The following is a 17,170-nucleotide window of genomic DNA, read 5'->3' as shown; positions in this document are numbered from 1 at the left end:
AATTCCCAAAGGTTTAAAATTATGTAAATTAGGTCTTAAGTATCATCATCATTCATCATAAGTCAAAAAGGGTAAAGTAAGTTTCAATCAAGAATAGAGATCGAAACAAAGGCTGACTTTGATCAGCTGCTACGAACTCTATGTAAGTCAAAAAGATGCGTAATCAGTGGCTATGGCTCCGTATGTGAGTCCCCTAGTATCTAACCAAATTCCAGAACCAAACTCGTCTTCGTTTGACCATGGCGACGGTTTAAGTGCGAGTAGGTCAGAAATTTCAGCACAACGTTACAAAGGTGTAGTGACTTTCAGAAGACTATAAATCCTAAACCGTAAATCGGATTAAGACGAGTCTTAAACGAAAATTCATCTACTCAAACCGAGCATTCTGGAAATTAACTTTTCCAGTAGCCCAGGTGATTGATCAGACCTCAAAAACAGTAAGCAAAGTGCTCCGGTGGATTATTGGTGCTTGATGCTCATCACGGTTCTCATCCTTGATGCTTGTAGCTTCAAGTGTACAACTCGTTGATGTGTTTGCATCACCTTAACCAAGTTTTGACCATAATGACACTAGTGTATGTCTAAGATAAATAGTACAACTCATTTATGGGTTGTAAGGAGGTTGATGAACCCAAGTTACATCAAGATCTTAGATCCGATACATACATGAGTTCTAATAGTAATATTAAGCTATAAACTTGAATGTAAACTAAATAAACAAGATCTTAAGTTGTAGAACTTAGATCTTAGTTAGATCTTGAAGATCCTAGACTAAAAAGTCTAGATCTAGTGTTCTTAAGTTAAACCCCAAGTTATAGAACTTGGATCTTCACTTTAATGAAACCATAAGTTATGAAACTTAGATTTTTATCTTGTAGAATGTATATAAGCTTATAAGATTTTATTTTAGACAAAATTGGAAGACCATAAGCTATAGAAACTTAGATCCAACATAAGTGTATGAAGTTATAACTAGAAAGTTTAACTTCCATGTTCTTGAACTTACAAAGTTTAAACTTTAGTACTTTCAAGAAAAATGAGATCAAGTTTAACTAGTAATACTTGACCAAAAAAAAAACGAATTGAAATACAAAAAAAAGAAATAAGCTAAAGTTATAAGTAACAAGTTCATGTTTGTTTCATACTTAAGGAGATTCAAGTCAAAGCTTGTATCTTAAGACAATAAACCTTAAGTTTCCAAAACATGAACACAAGTAAGATCTTAAAGCTTATAAACTTTAGATCTTTATAATGTTTCAAGTGTAGAACCATAAGCTAACAAACTTAGATCCTTGTTCTTGATTCCTCATCAAAGAAAGGATGGAAGAAGCAAGATTACATGAAGATACAAACTATAAAGCTTGATCTTTAACAACAAACAACAACAAGTATGATGATGATGAACTTGGCGGTTTTTAAAGGAAGGAAGAAGGAAGAAAATAAAGTTTTTACTTACAATTTAGAGAGAAAAGTTTGGAGTAAAAGTAGTGTAAGAATGTATGTGTAAAATGAAGTTCAAACTAGCATATAAGTAACAAAAAAAAAAAAAAAAATGGAACTCACTCCCCTAGCCAAAAGGCCGACGGTTTGGAGCTCCAAATGGGGAAGTCAAAATGGTTCTTTCATGTGTAGGAGAGTGGTATTTTCTAGGAAAGTGTATAAGTTAAATACATGGGAAAGAGGTGCATGCATGCTTGAAACATCTTTGTCTTCTCACTTAGCTAATTAATCTTGTTTATCCTTAATGAATCATTAGCATAATAATGGGCTCACTAATTAGTCCATTAAGTAATGTAGGGTGGGCCTTGATAGCCCAAGTCCAATAATAAAAGCCCATGTATAAGTATGCAACAAATTAGTAAAAAGCCCAAGTAATTAACTACTTACATTCGTTAATTAGGAATAATTAATAATAATTAATTATGAATGTAAATAATATTCGAAATATTATTCGTGAAAAGCGCGCGTCGAAAAGATGAGTCGGGACATTGGAAAGTCAATTACGGTGATAAGGAGAATGTATAAGAATAAATTTATTAAAACGCAAGTATTAATAATAAATATTAATAATATAAGTCGGAAAATTCAGGGTCGTTACACGTACGTATAAGTAATTTGATATTCTAAGGTATATTTGCAAACCCTAACTTTTCTAAATTAGTTTTTTTGTCAATTACATAGTGTAATCAAGTCTAGTGCTCAATTAATGGTGTATAGAGTTGTCGTTTATCGTTTGATTGCTCGATTGATGTTGTTTGCATGAAAAACGAATTTGTATTTTATGAATCTGATAACATTGACTTATGAACTGATCTTATAAAGTGTTTAGATGAATAGATCTGGAAAATTTATTAATTTTGGACTTTGATTTTACTTGATTTCGTTATCGTATGATCAAGATATGCTAGTTTGAAGTTTTGACTAGGTTATGCTTGTAATCCAAAATTTCTGAGTTGTATGCTTTGTGATTTGGCTAAGAGTTGTATACCATTGTATTCCTTACGAAAAATCATGCATGTTAGACTTAATATTTGCGTCAAAAGCTTATGTAATGCTTCCGGTATGTCAAGACGAAGGTTCGGTTTTTAAAGTGAGCTGAATCTGTTTTCAAAGTTGAACAAAATTACCTAGAGTAAACTAGAAATTGATTTAGGCTTTTATCTTATGGAATATGTTAGTTTATATGTTCCTTGATGTATTTCATTTGTATGCTAACTTTTGAAAACTTGTTTTGCCATGAGTTATAAGCTTGACCAAATGATATGTCTGTTTGTTGATTAAAACTGAAGGGTCTGTAAAGATTGGCTAATCTGTACAAATTGGATAAAGGGATGTCTTTGATTATTTTATCAATAAAACTTTGGGATGTTTAGAGTTATCTCCAATTGTCCGTTTGTCAAAATCTATTTTCAATATTTTATGAGAAATGTTTTGAAACTGACGCGCGAGTAGAAACTGATTTGGTAAACCGTAACTAGACCTTTTCTGATATCCGACTTGTAGACATCGTATGAGGCTCGGATTAGACTTTTTAGAATATATTTTGAGTCTAGTTTTGATCTAGAGTTTTCCATATTTTCTTGAATTATGTGCTAAGCGTTATACTTGTTTCTTTCTATGATGCGCGTATTCTAAGGACATACGATAAATTGCGAATGTGCAAATTGCTAAACTATGAGCTATAACGTGTAATATGAACTAGGTTTGAAATGTTGACCATGATTGCATAACCTAATGAGATGTTTGACTTTAGTTGACCATTTTGACCGAGTTGACTTTTGAGTTGACTTTGGTTGTTTTTTGTTGACTTGCTTGGACTAGTTGACTTTTAATTGCTTATTGAGTCAGTCTGAGCACTGGTATTTTGCGTACACTATGGGTTGACATAGTGTGACCTATATGTATACTTAATGTGACCTATTTGACTAGTTTACATTGTTCGGTCATGATTATTCGACTACAGTACGATTTTACTAAGTGATTTCAGTGCTTTTGCTAAGGTGAGTCTACAGTCCCTACTACGTTTTTCAGGGATGAGATAACATGATTTTTACAAATGTTTTACATATTAGGCACAAGTAACTTAAACGATAGACATATGAGTTCAGATCAAAAATCCCTTAGCTTGATTATATTAATTACTTTTAGTAAGCTCGACTTATAGGGACAGTACCGTTAGGTTTGACAAACCTCGCCTCAACCTGCAAGGTGCTTATTTTGTTGTAACTTGTACACTTGATCGGTGTATGCTTAAAAAGGGTAAAGGGAAGATGTGTAGCGCTTAGCTATTCGCGGGTTAAAGCTTTATAATCAAGTGCTCATGCTTATGTATAATTTTACGATGTTTTTTCAGAAATCTTGTGGCCTAACTTACGAAATGCTTTACTAAACATGTAGATTCACTCAACGTTTTTCGTTGACATTTTACACGTTTTAATCTCAGGTTTGTAGAGGTATAGCTTCCACTTTGCAGAGTTGTCATGCTTGTTTGCTGCTAGAACTGGAATGTTATCCATCATGTTTTATGTCATGTCTTACTTCAAGAACAAATATTCGCATTGAAACTATTTACTTATCGTAATGTTTTGGGTTTACTTACGTAGGTCGTTTATGTCAACTACTTTTCAGATTCATTTCTTTAATAAATGACTTTGCTTCAATATTTAATGCGAATACTTTTCGGAAACGTCTCATATAGAGGGCGTGACTACTAAACTGTGGGACCGGAGTTAATACACCGTTAGTGGATTCTGAAGGGGTATTACATTTGGTATCAGAGCAGATCGGTTACTTAGGACTAGGCTGCTTTAGAGTGTCAAGTTTTTGGACGTCTTTTGAGTCTGGACTGTAACCCTAGACTTGATAAGTTACATGAACCATAGTTACGCTAGTTATTACCTTACTTGAATGATATGATTTCTAAGTGTACTAACTTTGTGTTTTCTTGAGTGCTAGATGACTTCTTCCAATCCTAGCATTCTTACCGACTCTGACACGGAATTTGAGGAAATCGTGCAAGCACAAGGGAACACTGTTGATGTTATGCGAGGGGTATATGAAATAGCTTATATTTTACAACAAAATACTATTAAATACGATACAATTTTACACAAAATATTTATTTATTTATAGAATGGATATACTTAAACCTTACTACAACACTTATAGGCAGTGTACCTAATCGTACAGTAGTGTAGTTTTTAGTAAGTCCGGTTCGTTCCACTGGGAAATCTTTTAAACAAAGCTTAACGCTATATTAGTTTTATTTTATAAAAATACAAATATATATAAGTAATATTATTATTATAAAAAGGGGGTTTTTACCATTTAATGACTGGTTTGTCGATTTTAAAACTTTAGTCGCAGTTAAAACCTAATGTAAAATATTAAAAATAAATACAACTTAATTTAAAGCGTAAAGTAAATAACGATAATGAAATTGCGATAAATAAAATTGCGATAAAATAAACTTGCAATAATTAAAAAGTACAAAAATTAAAAGTGCAATTAAATACAATAAAAGTGTGATAATTAAAAATGCAATTAAATATGAAAATAAAGGAATTATGCTTATTTAAACTTCCGCAATCATGATGTTTGACGCGTTGATTTTAGTTTTATGCCCATGGGTTAATTTGTAGTGACCCGAACTTTTCCATGTTTATATATATTAATTGAGATTGATATTTACATGATTAAATGTTTCCAACATGTTAAGCAATCAAACTTGTTAAGGCTTGATTAATTGAAATATGTTTCATATAGACAATTGACCACCCAAGTTGACCGGCGATTCACGAACGTTAAAACTTGTAAAAATGACATGACGATATATATATGGATATACATATGGTTAACATGAGATTATGATAAGTAAGTATCTCCATAAGTATATTAACAATGAGTTATATACATATAAACAAGACTACTAACTTAAGGATTTCGAAACGAGACATATATGTAACGATTATCGTTGTAACGACATTTAAATGTATATATATCATATTAAGATATATTAATATATCATAATATCATGATAATATAATAATTTAACATCTCATTAGATATAATAAACAATGGGTTAACAACATTAATTGAGATCGTTAACTTAAAGGTTTCAAAACAACACTTACATGTAACGACTAACGATGACTTAACGACTCGGTTAAAATGTATATACATGTAGTGTATTTAGATGTATTAAAATACTTTTGGAAGACTTCAAGACATATATCAAAACACTCATACTTAACGATAATGGTTACAGTTACTTTCCCATTCTTTTCTTTCATCAAGAATTCTAGTCGTATTCTTACCCGTATTATACACAGCTTCAAAACGTACTTACTATGGGTATATACCAATAGGAACTAGCATGGGATTCCACTCTTGATTATGTCATGTATGACTAATCAATTTTAACTTCTACCATGAGCTAGTCAACTAACTAGAACTCTTTTTAACCCCACTAACCACTCACCAATTACCACTCATCATTCACTCCATTTCACTTCCAATTCTCTTTCTAATTCTCTCTCAACACACACACACTATTATGAACGTATTTTTCCAGTAGTTAATCATCATCTTCATCAAAAATCACTTCAAGAATCAAGCTATAATCATCATAGGAAGAACACTTCAAGAACACTTCAAAAATCCCTTCAAGTTTACTAATTTACTTCCAAGCTTTCTAATCCATTCCAAGTAATCATCTAAGATCAAGAAACCTTTGTTATATATAGTAGGTTATCTTTCTTATTCAAGGTAATATTCATATTCAAACTTTGATTCAATTTCTATAACTATAAACTATCTTAATTCGAGTAAAAATCTTACTTGAACTTGTTTTTGTGTCATGATCCTACTTCAAGAACTTTCAAGCCATCCAAGATCCTTTGAAGCTAGATCATTTCTTGTCACTTCCAGTAGGTTTACATAACATCATTCAATTCATATATATAAAACTATCTTATTCGAAGGTTTAAACTCGTAATCACTAGAACATAGTTTAGTTAATTCTAAACTTGTTCACAAACAAAAGTTAATCCTTCAAACTTGACTTTTAAAATTAACTAAACACATGTTCTATATCTATATGATATGCTAACTTAATGATTTAAAACCTGGAAACACGAAAAACACCGTAAAACCGCCGTCGTAGTAACACTGCGGGCTGTTTTGGGTTAGTTAATTAAAAACTATGATAAACTTTGATTTAAAAGTTGTTATTCTGAGAAAATGATTTTTATTATGAACATGAAACTATATCCAAAAATTATGGTTAAACTCAAAGTGGAAGTATGTTTTCTAAAATGGTCATCTAGACGTCGTTCTTTCGACTGAAATGACTACCTTTACAAAAACGACTTGTAACTTATTTTCCCGACTATAAACCTATACTTTTTCTGTTTAGATTCATAACATAGAGTTCAATATGAAACCATGTCAATTTGATTCACTCAAAACGGATTTAAAATGAAGAAGTTATGGGTAAAACAAGATGGGATAATTTTTCTCATTTTAGCTACGTGAAAATTGGTAACAAATCTATTCCAACCATAACTTAATCAACTTGTATTGTATATTATGTAATCTTGAGATACCATAGACAAGTATACAATGTTTCGACCTATCATGTCGACACATCTATATATATTTCGGAACAACCATAGACACTCTATATGTGAATGTTGGAGTTAGCTATACAGGGTTGAGGTTGATTCCAAAATATATATAGTTTGAGTTGTGATCAATACTGAGATACGTATACACTGAGTTGTGGATTGATTTAAGATAATATTTATCGATTTATTTCTGTACATCTAACTGTGGACAACTAGTTGTAGGTTACTAACGAGGACAGCTGACTTAATAAACTTAAAACATCAAAATATATTAAAAGTGTTGTAAATATATTTTGAACATACTTTAATATATATGTATATATTGTTATAGGTTCGTGAATCAACAGTGGCCAAGTCTTACTTCTCGACGAAGTAAAAATCTGTGAAAGTGAGTTTCATTTGCTCCCTTTTTAAATGCTTTTGCAATATATATTTTTGGGACTGAGAATACATGCGCTGCTTTTATAAATGCTTTACGAAATAGACACAAGTGATCGAAACTACATTCTATGGCTGGATTATTAAACCGAATATGCCCCTTTTTATTTAGTCTGGTAATCTAAGAATTAGGGAACAGACACCCTAATTGACGCGAACTCTAAAGATAGTTCTATCGGGCCCAACAAGCCCCATCCAAAGTACCGGATGCTTTAGTACTTCGAAATTTATATCATGTCCGAAGGAGGATCCCAGAATGATGGGGATATTCTTATATGCATATTGTGAATGTCGGTTACCAGGTGTTCACCATATGAATGATTTTTATCTCTATGTATGGGATGTCTATTGAAATATGAAATCTTGTGGTCTATTGTTACGATTTGATATATATAGCTTAAACCTATAACTCACCAACATTTTTATTGACGTTTAAAGCATGTTTATTCTCAGGTGAATATTAAGAGCTTCCGCTGTCGCATACTTAAATAAGGACGAGATTTGGAGTCCATGCTTGTATGATATTGTTTAAAAACTGCATTCAAGAAACTTATTTTGTTGTAACATATTTGTATTGTAAACCATTATGTAATAGTCGTGTGCAAACAGGATATTTTAGATTATCATTATTTGATAATCTACGTAAAGCTTTTTAAACCTTTATTGATGAAATAAAGGTTATGGTTTGTTTTAAAATGAATGCAGTCTTTGAAAAACGTCTCATGTAGAGGTCAAAACCTCGCAACGAAATCAATTAATATGGAACGTTTTTAATCAATAAGAATGGGACATTTCAGTTGGTATCCGAGCGTTGGTCTTAGAGAACCATAATTTTGCATTAGTGTGTCTTATCGAGTTTGTTAGGATGCATTAGTGAGTCTGGACTTCGACCGTGTTTAATTGAAAAATGATTGCTTAACAAATTTTGTTGGAAACTATATATTTTTAACATGTGAATATTATGTGATATATTAATCTCTTAACGCGTTTGATATTATGTGATAGATGTCTACCTCTAGAACAAGTCCCATTGACTCACCTAATAATAATGAAGAGTCAAATGTAAATTGGAATGATTCGTAGACTGATTCACAAGTTCCCGAAGAGGAACCGGAAGATGAGTCGGAACCAGAAGAAGAATCGGAACCGGAAGAAGAATCGGAACCGGATGAAGAAATAGAACCGGTGGGGGAAATAATAAAACGGTTAAGTAAAATAAAATTCTCAACCAACCGACCAAGGTTAATTATGGTCAATGGTGTTTCCGCTAAGAAAGTAAAATATTGGGAGGATTACCAATTCTCCGATGAATCGGATTCTGACGAGAATTCCGATGATGTTATAGAAATTACCCCAACTGAATTTAAAAAGGCAAAAGAAAATAATAAGGGAAAGGGCATAAAAATAGAGAAATCTAATTCCAACCCCGATGAACTTTATATGTATCGTCAACCCCCGAAGTCCTTAAGTTGTAACAATGACCCGGGAACCTCTAAACCACCAGGTTTTTCTAAACCAATGTGGAAAACGACGGCTCGTATTAGGGGAACATCATATATCCCTAGAAACTTGGCAAAACGAACCAAAACCGAAGAAGAAGAAACAAGCGAGTCGGAATAAGATAGTTGTATTCGTGTGGTGTAATATATGTAATATAGTGTGCTTATGCTTTATGATATATGTAAAAATTGCTTGTATTAATAAATATTTTTTTTATGAATCTAACTCTTGTCTATTTTACAGTATAAAAATACAAAATGGATAGACAACCCAATATTTTAAGAGACCTACCCGGAGACATGATTGATGAAATCTTGTCTAGAGTCGGTCAGAATTCTTCGGCACAACTATTTAAGGCGAGATCAGTTTGTAAGACATTCGAAGAACGTTCCAAGAATGCCTTGGTTTATAAAAGGCTTTCGTTCGAAAGATGGGGGATATCACATTGGGAAATCCATAAGTTACGATGTGTTTACTTTGACGCATATATTGCGGGGAACCCAAATGCTATTTTACGCAATGGGTTAAGAAATTATTTTGACTCAATATATCCGAATATTGGACTTCGTGATTAAGAAAAAGCGGCTAACATGCAACATAAAGAAGCATGTTATGCTTACGGATTAGTAATGTTCGCTTCTCACCAAAGTGAGAACAAGAACATCGGCCTACAACTATTAAACAAAACGTTCCCACAAGTGACGGAGTCGATAATTGGGGTAAGAAATGAGGTTTTTAGATTGTTACGGGACTGTTGGACATTACGTAACCCTCGTCCCTTTGACAACGTTACAACACGATGTCTTATCAACGGCCATAACGGTTATGTTCCACAAGACCAAGGATGGGAAGTAATCCTAGTAAAACCAGAATGCATGACTTGTTTCTGGACGTATGAATTACGTGTCTTTATTGCCTTTGCTGAATGACTTGTGTACTAGCTAGAATTATCTTCACAACCATCTTGTATCAAATTTATTGTGTGCTATATTTCATGCTATATGTAAAATAAGCGGTATTGTAAGTTTGTAAAATATTGTGTAAAAGTTTGAACGCGAAATATTATTATAATCAGTTTTTCATATAGAATTGTAGTAGTTGAATTGTATATTAGCTACTAAGTATGAACTTAACGGGTAGGTACTACCCGAATTTAAACTTATAAAACGCTAATATGAAGAAAAAGCTTTTATAAATGAGTTCATATTATGCTACGAAATACTATTAACTACTCTTAATATTCTGTATGATTAACTTGTTCCATTTGACTATTTTGAAGGAAATGGCACCGACTACTCGACACACCGTGAATATGAATGAAGAGGAATTCCGTACTTTTCTAGCTTCAAACATAGCCGCAGTACAGGCTGCGCTACATACCAACAATAACCTTGGATCTAGCAGTACAAGAAATCGTGTAGGATGCACCTACAAAGAATTCACTGCCTGCAAACCTTTGGAATTTGATGGAACCGAAGGACCGATCGGATTGAAATGGTGGACCGAGAAGGTCGAATCGGTGTTTGCCATAAGTAAGTGTACTGAAGAGGACAAAGTGAAGTACGCTACGCATACCTTCACAGGTTCTGCGTTAACATGGTGGAATACCTATCTAGAGCAAGTGGGACAAGACGATGCGTACGCACTACCGTGGTCAGCATTCAAGCACTTGATGAACGAGAAGTACCGTTCCAGAACCGAGGTCAATAAGCTCAAGACAGAACTTAGAGGGTTACGAACCCAAGGATTTGATATTACCACATACGAAAGACGATTCACAGAATTGTGCCTATTGTGTCCGGGAGCATTCGAAGATGAGGAAGAGAAGATCGACGCGTTTGTGAAAGGATTACCGGAAAGAATCCAAGAAGATATAAGTTCACACGAGCCCGCCTCCATACAACAGGCATGTAGAACGGCTCACAAACTAGTGAACCAGATTGAAGAAAGAATTAAAGAACAGACTGCTGAAGAGGCCAATGTGAAGCAAGTCAAAAGAAAGTGGGAGGAAAACGGTGATAAGAATCACCAATACAACAACAATAGCAATTACAACAATAATCGCAACAATTATCCCAACAATCGCAACATCAATCGCAACTACAACAAACGGCCCAACAACAACAACAACAACAACAACAACAACAACAACAACAACAACAACAACAACCACAACAACAACAACAACAACAACAACAACAACAGCAACTACAACAATCATCCCAACAACAATAATAACCGCAACAACAACAACAATCAGAAGCAGCTATGCCAAAGGTGTGAAAAGTATCACTCGGGGTTCTGCACCAAATTTTGCAACAAGTGTAAAAGAAATGGTCATAGCGCGGCAAAGTGTGAGGTCTACGGACCAGGGGTTAATAGAACGAAAGGAACAAATGGTGTCGGAACGAGTAATGGCGGAGCAAGTAGTGTCGGAGCAAGTTATGCAAATATAGTTTGTTATAAATGTGGAAAACCGGGCCACATTATTAGAAATTGCCCGAACCAGGAGAACACGAATGGACAAGGCCGCGGAAGAGTTTTCAATATTAATGCGGCAGAGGCACAGGAAGACCCGGAGCTTGTTACGGGTACGTTTCTTATTGACAATAAATCTGCTTACGTTTTATTTGATTCGGGTGCGGATAGAAGCTATATAAGTAGAGATTTTTGTGCTAAATTAAGTTGTCCATTGACGCCTTTGGATAGTAAATTTTTACTAGAATTAGCAAATGGTAAATTAATTTCAGCAGATAATATATGTCGGAATCGAGAAATTAAACTGGTTAGCGAAACATTTAAGATTGACTTGATACCAGTAGAGTTAGGGAGTTTTGATGTGATAATCGGTATGGACTGGTTGAAAGAAGTGAAAGCAAAGATCGTTTGTTACAAAAATGCAATTTGCATTATACGAGAAAAAGGAAAACCCTTAATGGTGTACGGAGAAAAGGGCAACACGAAGCTACATCTTATTAGTAATTTGAAGGCACAAAAACTAATAAGAAAAGGTTGCTATGCTGTTCTAGCACACGTCGAGAAAGTACAAACTGAAGAAAAGAGCATCAATGATGTTCCCATTGCAAAAGAATTTCCCGATGTATTTCCGAAAGAATTACCGGGATTACCCCCAAATCGATCCGTTGAATTTCAAATAGATCTTGTACCAGGAGCTGCACCAATAGCTCGTGCTCCTTACAGACTCGCACCCAGCGAGATGAAAGAACTGCAAAGCCAATTACAAGAACTTTTAGAGCGTGGTTTCATTCGACCAAGCACATCACCGTGGGGAGCTCCTGTTTTGTTTGTCAAGAAGAAAGATGGTACATTCAGGTTGTGTATCGACTACCGAGAGTTGAACAAACTTACCATCAAGAACCGCTACCCACTACCGAGAATCGACGACTTATTTGATCAGCTACAAGGCTCGTCTGTTTATTCAAAGATTGACTTACGTTCCGGGTATCATCAAATGCGGGTGAAAGAAGATGATATTCCAAAGACTGCTTTCAGAACACGTTACGGTCATTACGAGTTTATGGTCATGCCGTTTGGTTTAACTAATGCACCAGCTGTGTTCATGGACCTTATGAACCGAGTGTGTGGACCATACCTTGACAAGTTTGTCATTGTTTTCATTGATGACATACTTATTTACTCAAAGAATGACCAAGAACACGGTGAACATTTGAGAAAGGTGTTAGAAGTATTGAGGAAGGAAGAATTGTACGCTAAGTTTTCAAAGTGTGCATTTTGGTTGGAAGAAGTTCAATTCCGCGGTCACATAGTGAACAAAAAAGGTATTAAGGTGGATCCGGCAAAGATAGAAACTGTTAAAAAGTGGGAAACCCCGAAAACTCTGAAACACATACGCCAGTTTTTAGGACTAGCTGGTTACTACAGAAGGTTCATCCAAGACTTTTCCAGAATAGCAAAACCCTTGACTGCATTAACGCATAAAGGGAAGAAATTTGAATGGAAGGATGAACAAGAGAAAGCGTTTCAGTTATTGAAGAAAAAGCTAACTACGGCACCTATATTGTCATTGCCTGAAGGGAATGATGATTTTGTGATTTATTGTGATGCATCAAAGCAAGGTCTCGGTTGTGTATTAATGCAACGAACGAAGGTGATTGCTTATGCGTCTAGACAATTGAAGATTCACGAGCAAAATTATACGACGCATGATTTGGAATTAGGCGCGGTTGTTTTTGCATTAAAGACTTGGAGGGACTACTTATATGGGGTCAAAAGTATTATATATACCGACCACAAAAGTCTTCAACACATATTTAATCAGAAACAACTGAATATGAGGCAGCGTAGGTGGATTGAATTGTTGAATGATTACGAATTTGAGATTCGTTACTGTGACGACCCGGAAATTTCCGACCAAATTTAAACTTGATCTTTATATAATTTCGACACGATAAGCAAAGTCTGTAATGTTGAGTCTCGAAAATTTTGAAACGATGTTCATATATTCAGTTAACCTTTGACTATTTCCGACGATTCACGAACCAATATATATATATATATATATATATATATATATATATTAATTTGAAATATAATTTAAAGTAGTATATGATGTTGTTGTTAAAAAAAATTAATTATGTATTTAATTTAAAGTGACAGCTATAGAAGGCCGGTATAATAGAGTAAGTATTTAATTTAGGCTACTTTATGTTATTTTTTTTAGCTTCCCACTATCCATCTAATATCTACCTCTATTATATAATACACATTTACACATAAGCATACGGACAAAGAGAATCAACCGATTCTTCGTTTTCTTTCTTTTGACTAGTCGACAAACAAGAGTTTCAAAACATATAAATCTTATAATATTAAGTACTTTATTACATATATATGTATGTATATATCTATATCTCTATACACATACTTTATCAATCAATGACTAAACCATCTTTCACAATTTGATTTTTGGCTACTAGTAAATTTATTGGTATATATCCCTTTCTATCTATATCTCAACATCAAATCACTATCTTCCTTATCTTTATATTTTTCTTCGTTTCTTTAAACCCGTGACTTGATTCATCGACCCATCTCTTGGCTACAAAACAACAAATTGATCAATTCATCTAGAATTACAATCATTTTCCTGTTGTCTTTCTTAATCATTCATAATCACCACCATGTGATCTTCTCTATTTTCTTGTTTCTTTTCACAATCTCAATATATATATATATATATATATATATATATATATATATATATATATATATATATATATATATATATATATATATATATATATATATATATATATATATATATAATGAACAAGAACTTCATCTACCATCTCACCCTCTCTATCAACTCCCTTCTTCAATCATATCCTTCAACCACCCTCTGACGCCACCCATCACCACAAGTCACTACCTTCTCCTTCTCTCCCTATCTCTCTCTCTTAATGATGTTCGAAACCAAACATAAATCAATCTCCATAATTCCATCCGCCACCACCACCTTGGTTCACCCACCATCGACCACCACAACAAACCACCACCTCCATCACAATCGCCAACACCAAACTGCAGCCTTTTTATTACTGAAAACCGTTAACTGTTGCTGCTACAGCTTCTTTTCTGTTGCAGTTTAATGATACAAACAACCAACTTCTTTGACCGCTATTTCGTTGTTTCTACTTTATTTCTATTTCTATTACAACATCGATGATGGTGAGGCCACGTGATGGAAGAGGATGGTGATGGAGATAAATAACGAAGATGATGATATGGAGTTAAGACGATATCCCGATGATAATTAAGATGATGGTTTCGATGATGATAATGGCGAGATGATGAGATGATGTAGCGATGATGATATGAAGACTGTGATGAAAGTATATGATGATGTGTAGATCTTTCTTTTTCTTTATGCTTTATTTATGTTTCTCCTTTACCAGACAAACACCCATACATGTTTTATTGAATCACACTAGTGGCTAGCTTAAATTAATGGAGATAGTGGAGATACAAGTTGGTGATAAAGACCCCATGTATACAACCAATCTATTCTGACTTCTTCAAATGCAACATTTAATCGAGTTTTAAATGGGGTCACTTAAACTTTGTAGTGGACTTTGGTGACCCCGTTAAAACTAATAACGATCCATAAAGGTTTATTGTGTTGGGCCGAAGTAAAACCTGGCCCATTCGCCGAAGTATGAACCTGGAAACACAGTTAAGTTACGAAGTAAAACGAATGGTAGTTTAAAAAAAAAAGAAACAAAGAGAATTAAATTAATCGATTCCTGTTGTGGGCTGCCATATATATATATATATATATATATATATATATATATATATATATATATATATATATATATATATATATATATATATATATATATATATATATATATATATTTTTTACTTGGGCCGTTTCAGCTGTTGGGCCATCTTGGGTCTGTTTAAATTAGCAGGCCATTACTTGATTAAATGTGGGTCAGAAACCATTTAATTGGTTGGGCCGTGATCCTGTTTATTCTACTGGGCCGAATTCCTATTCATCCTGTTGGACCGACCCAACTCTGGTTCCTGCTTGGATGCTACGATGATATAAAGTTATGATGATTGTAACAACCCTACTTTTTCCGTTAAAAACTTAACAACTGTCTGTTAAATTCAACGTTTTTCCACGCTAAATTTTTTTTTTTTTTTAAATATATATATATTATTACATAAGTTTTATAGGTGTTAAATAAAACACTACAATTAGTGTAACCAGAAAAAAAAATAAAATAATAATAAAATAAAATAATTTTTTCCAGAGAACGAAACGTATGAGTACTTAATATAAATATTATATTTTACAATAATTGAGTTCTAAAATCATTTTAATTAATTAGTATACTCTTAAATTAAACTCGGGGGATTATTTTAAACACTTATATTTTCAATAAAAGACATATATTATTTAGTTTAAAAATATATTAAATAAGTATTTATGAAAAACACCAACTAGGTACGATGTCTAGAATTTAAAAGGTTTCGAACAATATATATGTAAATGTATTTTATAAATATAAAAATTTACCAATTATTGAATCATATTAAAATAAAATACATTGGGTTTCAGATATCGGATAAAAATTTAATTATAACCCGTGATTACATAGTAATACCCGTGTTTAATTATTATAACCGTGACTACACATTATTACGTCCGTGATATCAATAATTGAGATAGATTTATCACCCGTTACTCTTTATCCCATCTATATTATTAAACCTAATTCATTTCATCTAACACACACGTACATAGACTCTCTCCTTAAAATACCCATTACTATTTATCATCATCATCGATCTTCTTTCCTTATAAACACCTTCAAGAAATCACTTGATCATAAAATCGTTTACATATTCGGACTCCTCTCGAAGAGCTCTACTCAGCCATACCAACAATTTCTTGATTTGTGTAAGTTTTAAAAACTCTAATTTTCTAGTTTTCATATTTTTGTTACATATTAGGGTAGATATAGTGTCTAGTGCTCAAGTCCTTGTATGTATGCATGATATTGTTCGTTAATTTGATCATTTGTTGACTTGTTGATGAATCACGAATTTGAATGGTATGCTACTGATATGAACATGATATTTTCAGTTTATGAAATACTTATAAATGAAATCCTTGTGAAAAAATATTAATTTTAGGCTCAAGAATCACTTGATTTCGTTTAGAATTGCTTCCGGTATGATTAATTGAAGTTTAACATGATATTACATGAAATCCGAATTGTTTTGCCATGTTTCTGGAATTTTGACTTTGTTATCTGTAAATATAAGTATGTAGATGGATTACTATTGAAAAACTACTAATTTTAGGCTCAAGAATCAATTGATTTCGTTATCGTATGCTCCCGATATGTTAAATTGAAGTTTTCATGTGATCTTGCTATGAATCCGAATTTTCTGAGATGAATGCTTTATGATTGAGTTTGTGAACTGATGTTAGATGTATAGATAATTGAAAAACACCCAAGATAGACTTAAGATTCATGTTAATCGGATATGTATAGCCCTCGTTATGGTTAATTAAAGGTTTGTGATTTTGATGCTTAAAAATTTAT

This window comes from Rutidosis leptorrhynchoides, chromosome 1 (genome assembly GCF_046630445.1).
Source record: "Rutidosis leptorrhynchoides isolate AG116_Rl617_1_P2 chromosome 1, CSIRO_AGI_Rlap_v1, whole genome shotgun sequence".
Classification (NCBI taxonomy): Eukaryota; Viridiplantae; Streptophyta; class Magnoliopsida; order Asterales; family Asteraceae; genus Rutidosis; species Rutidosis leptorrhynchoides.
The sequence above is the reverse complement of the archived record's forward strand: the minus strand, read 5'-3'. Positions refer to the sequence as shown.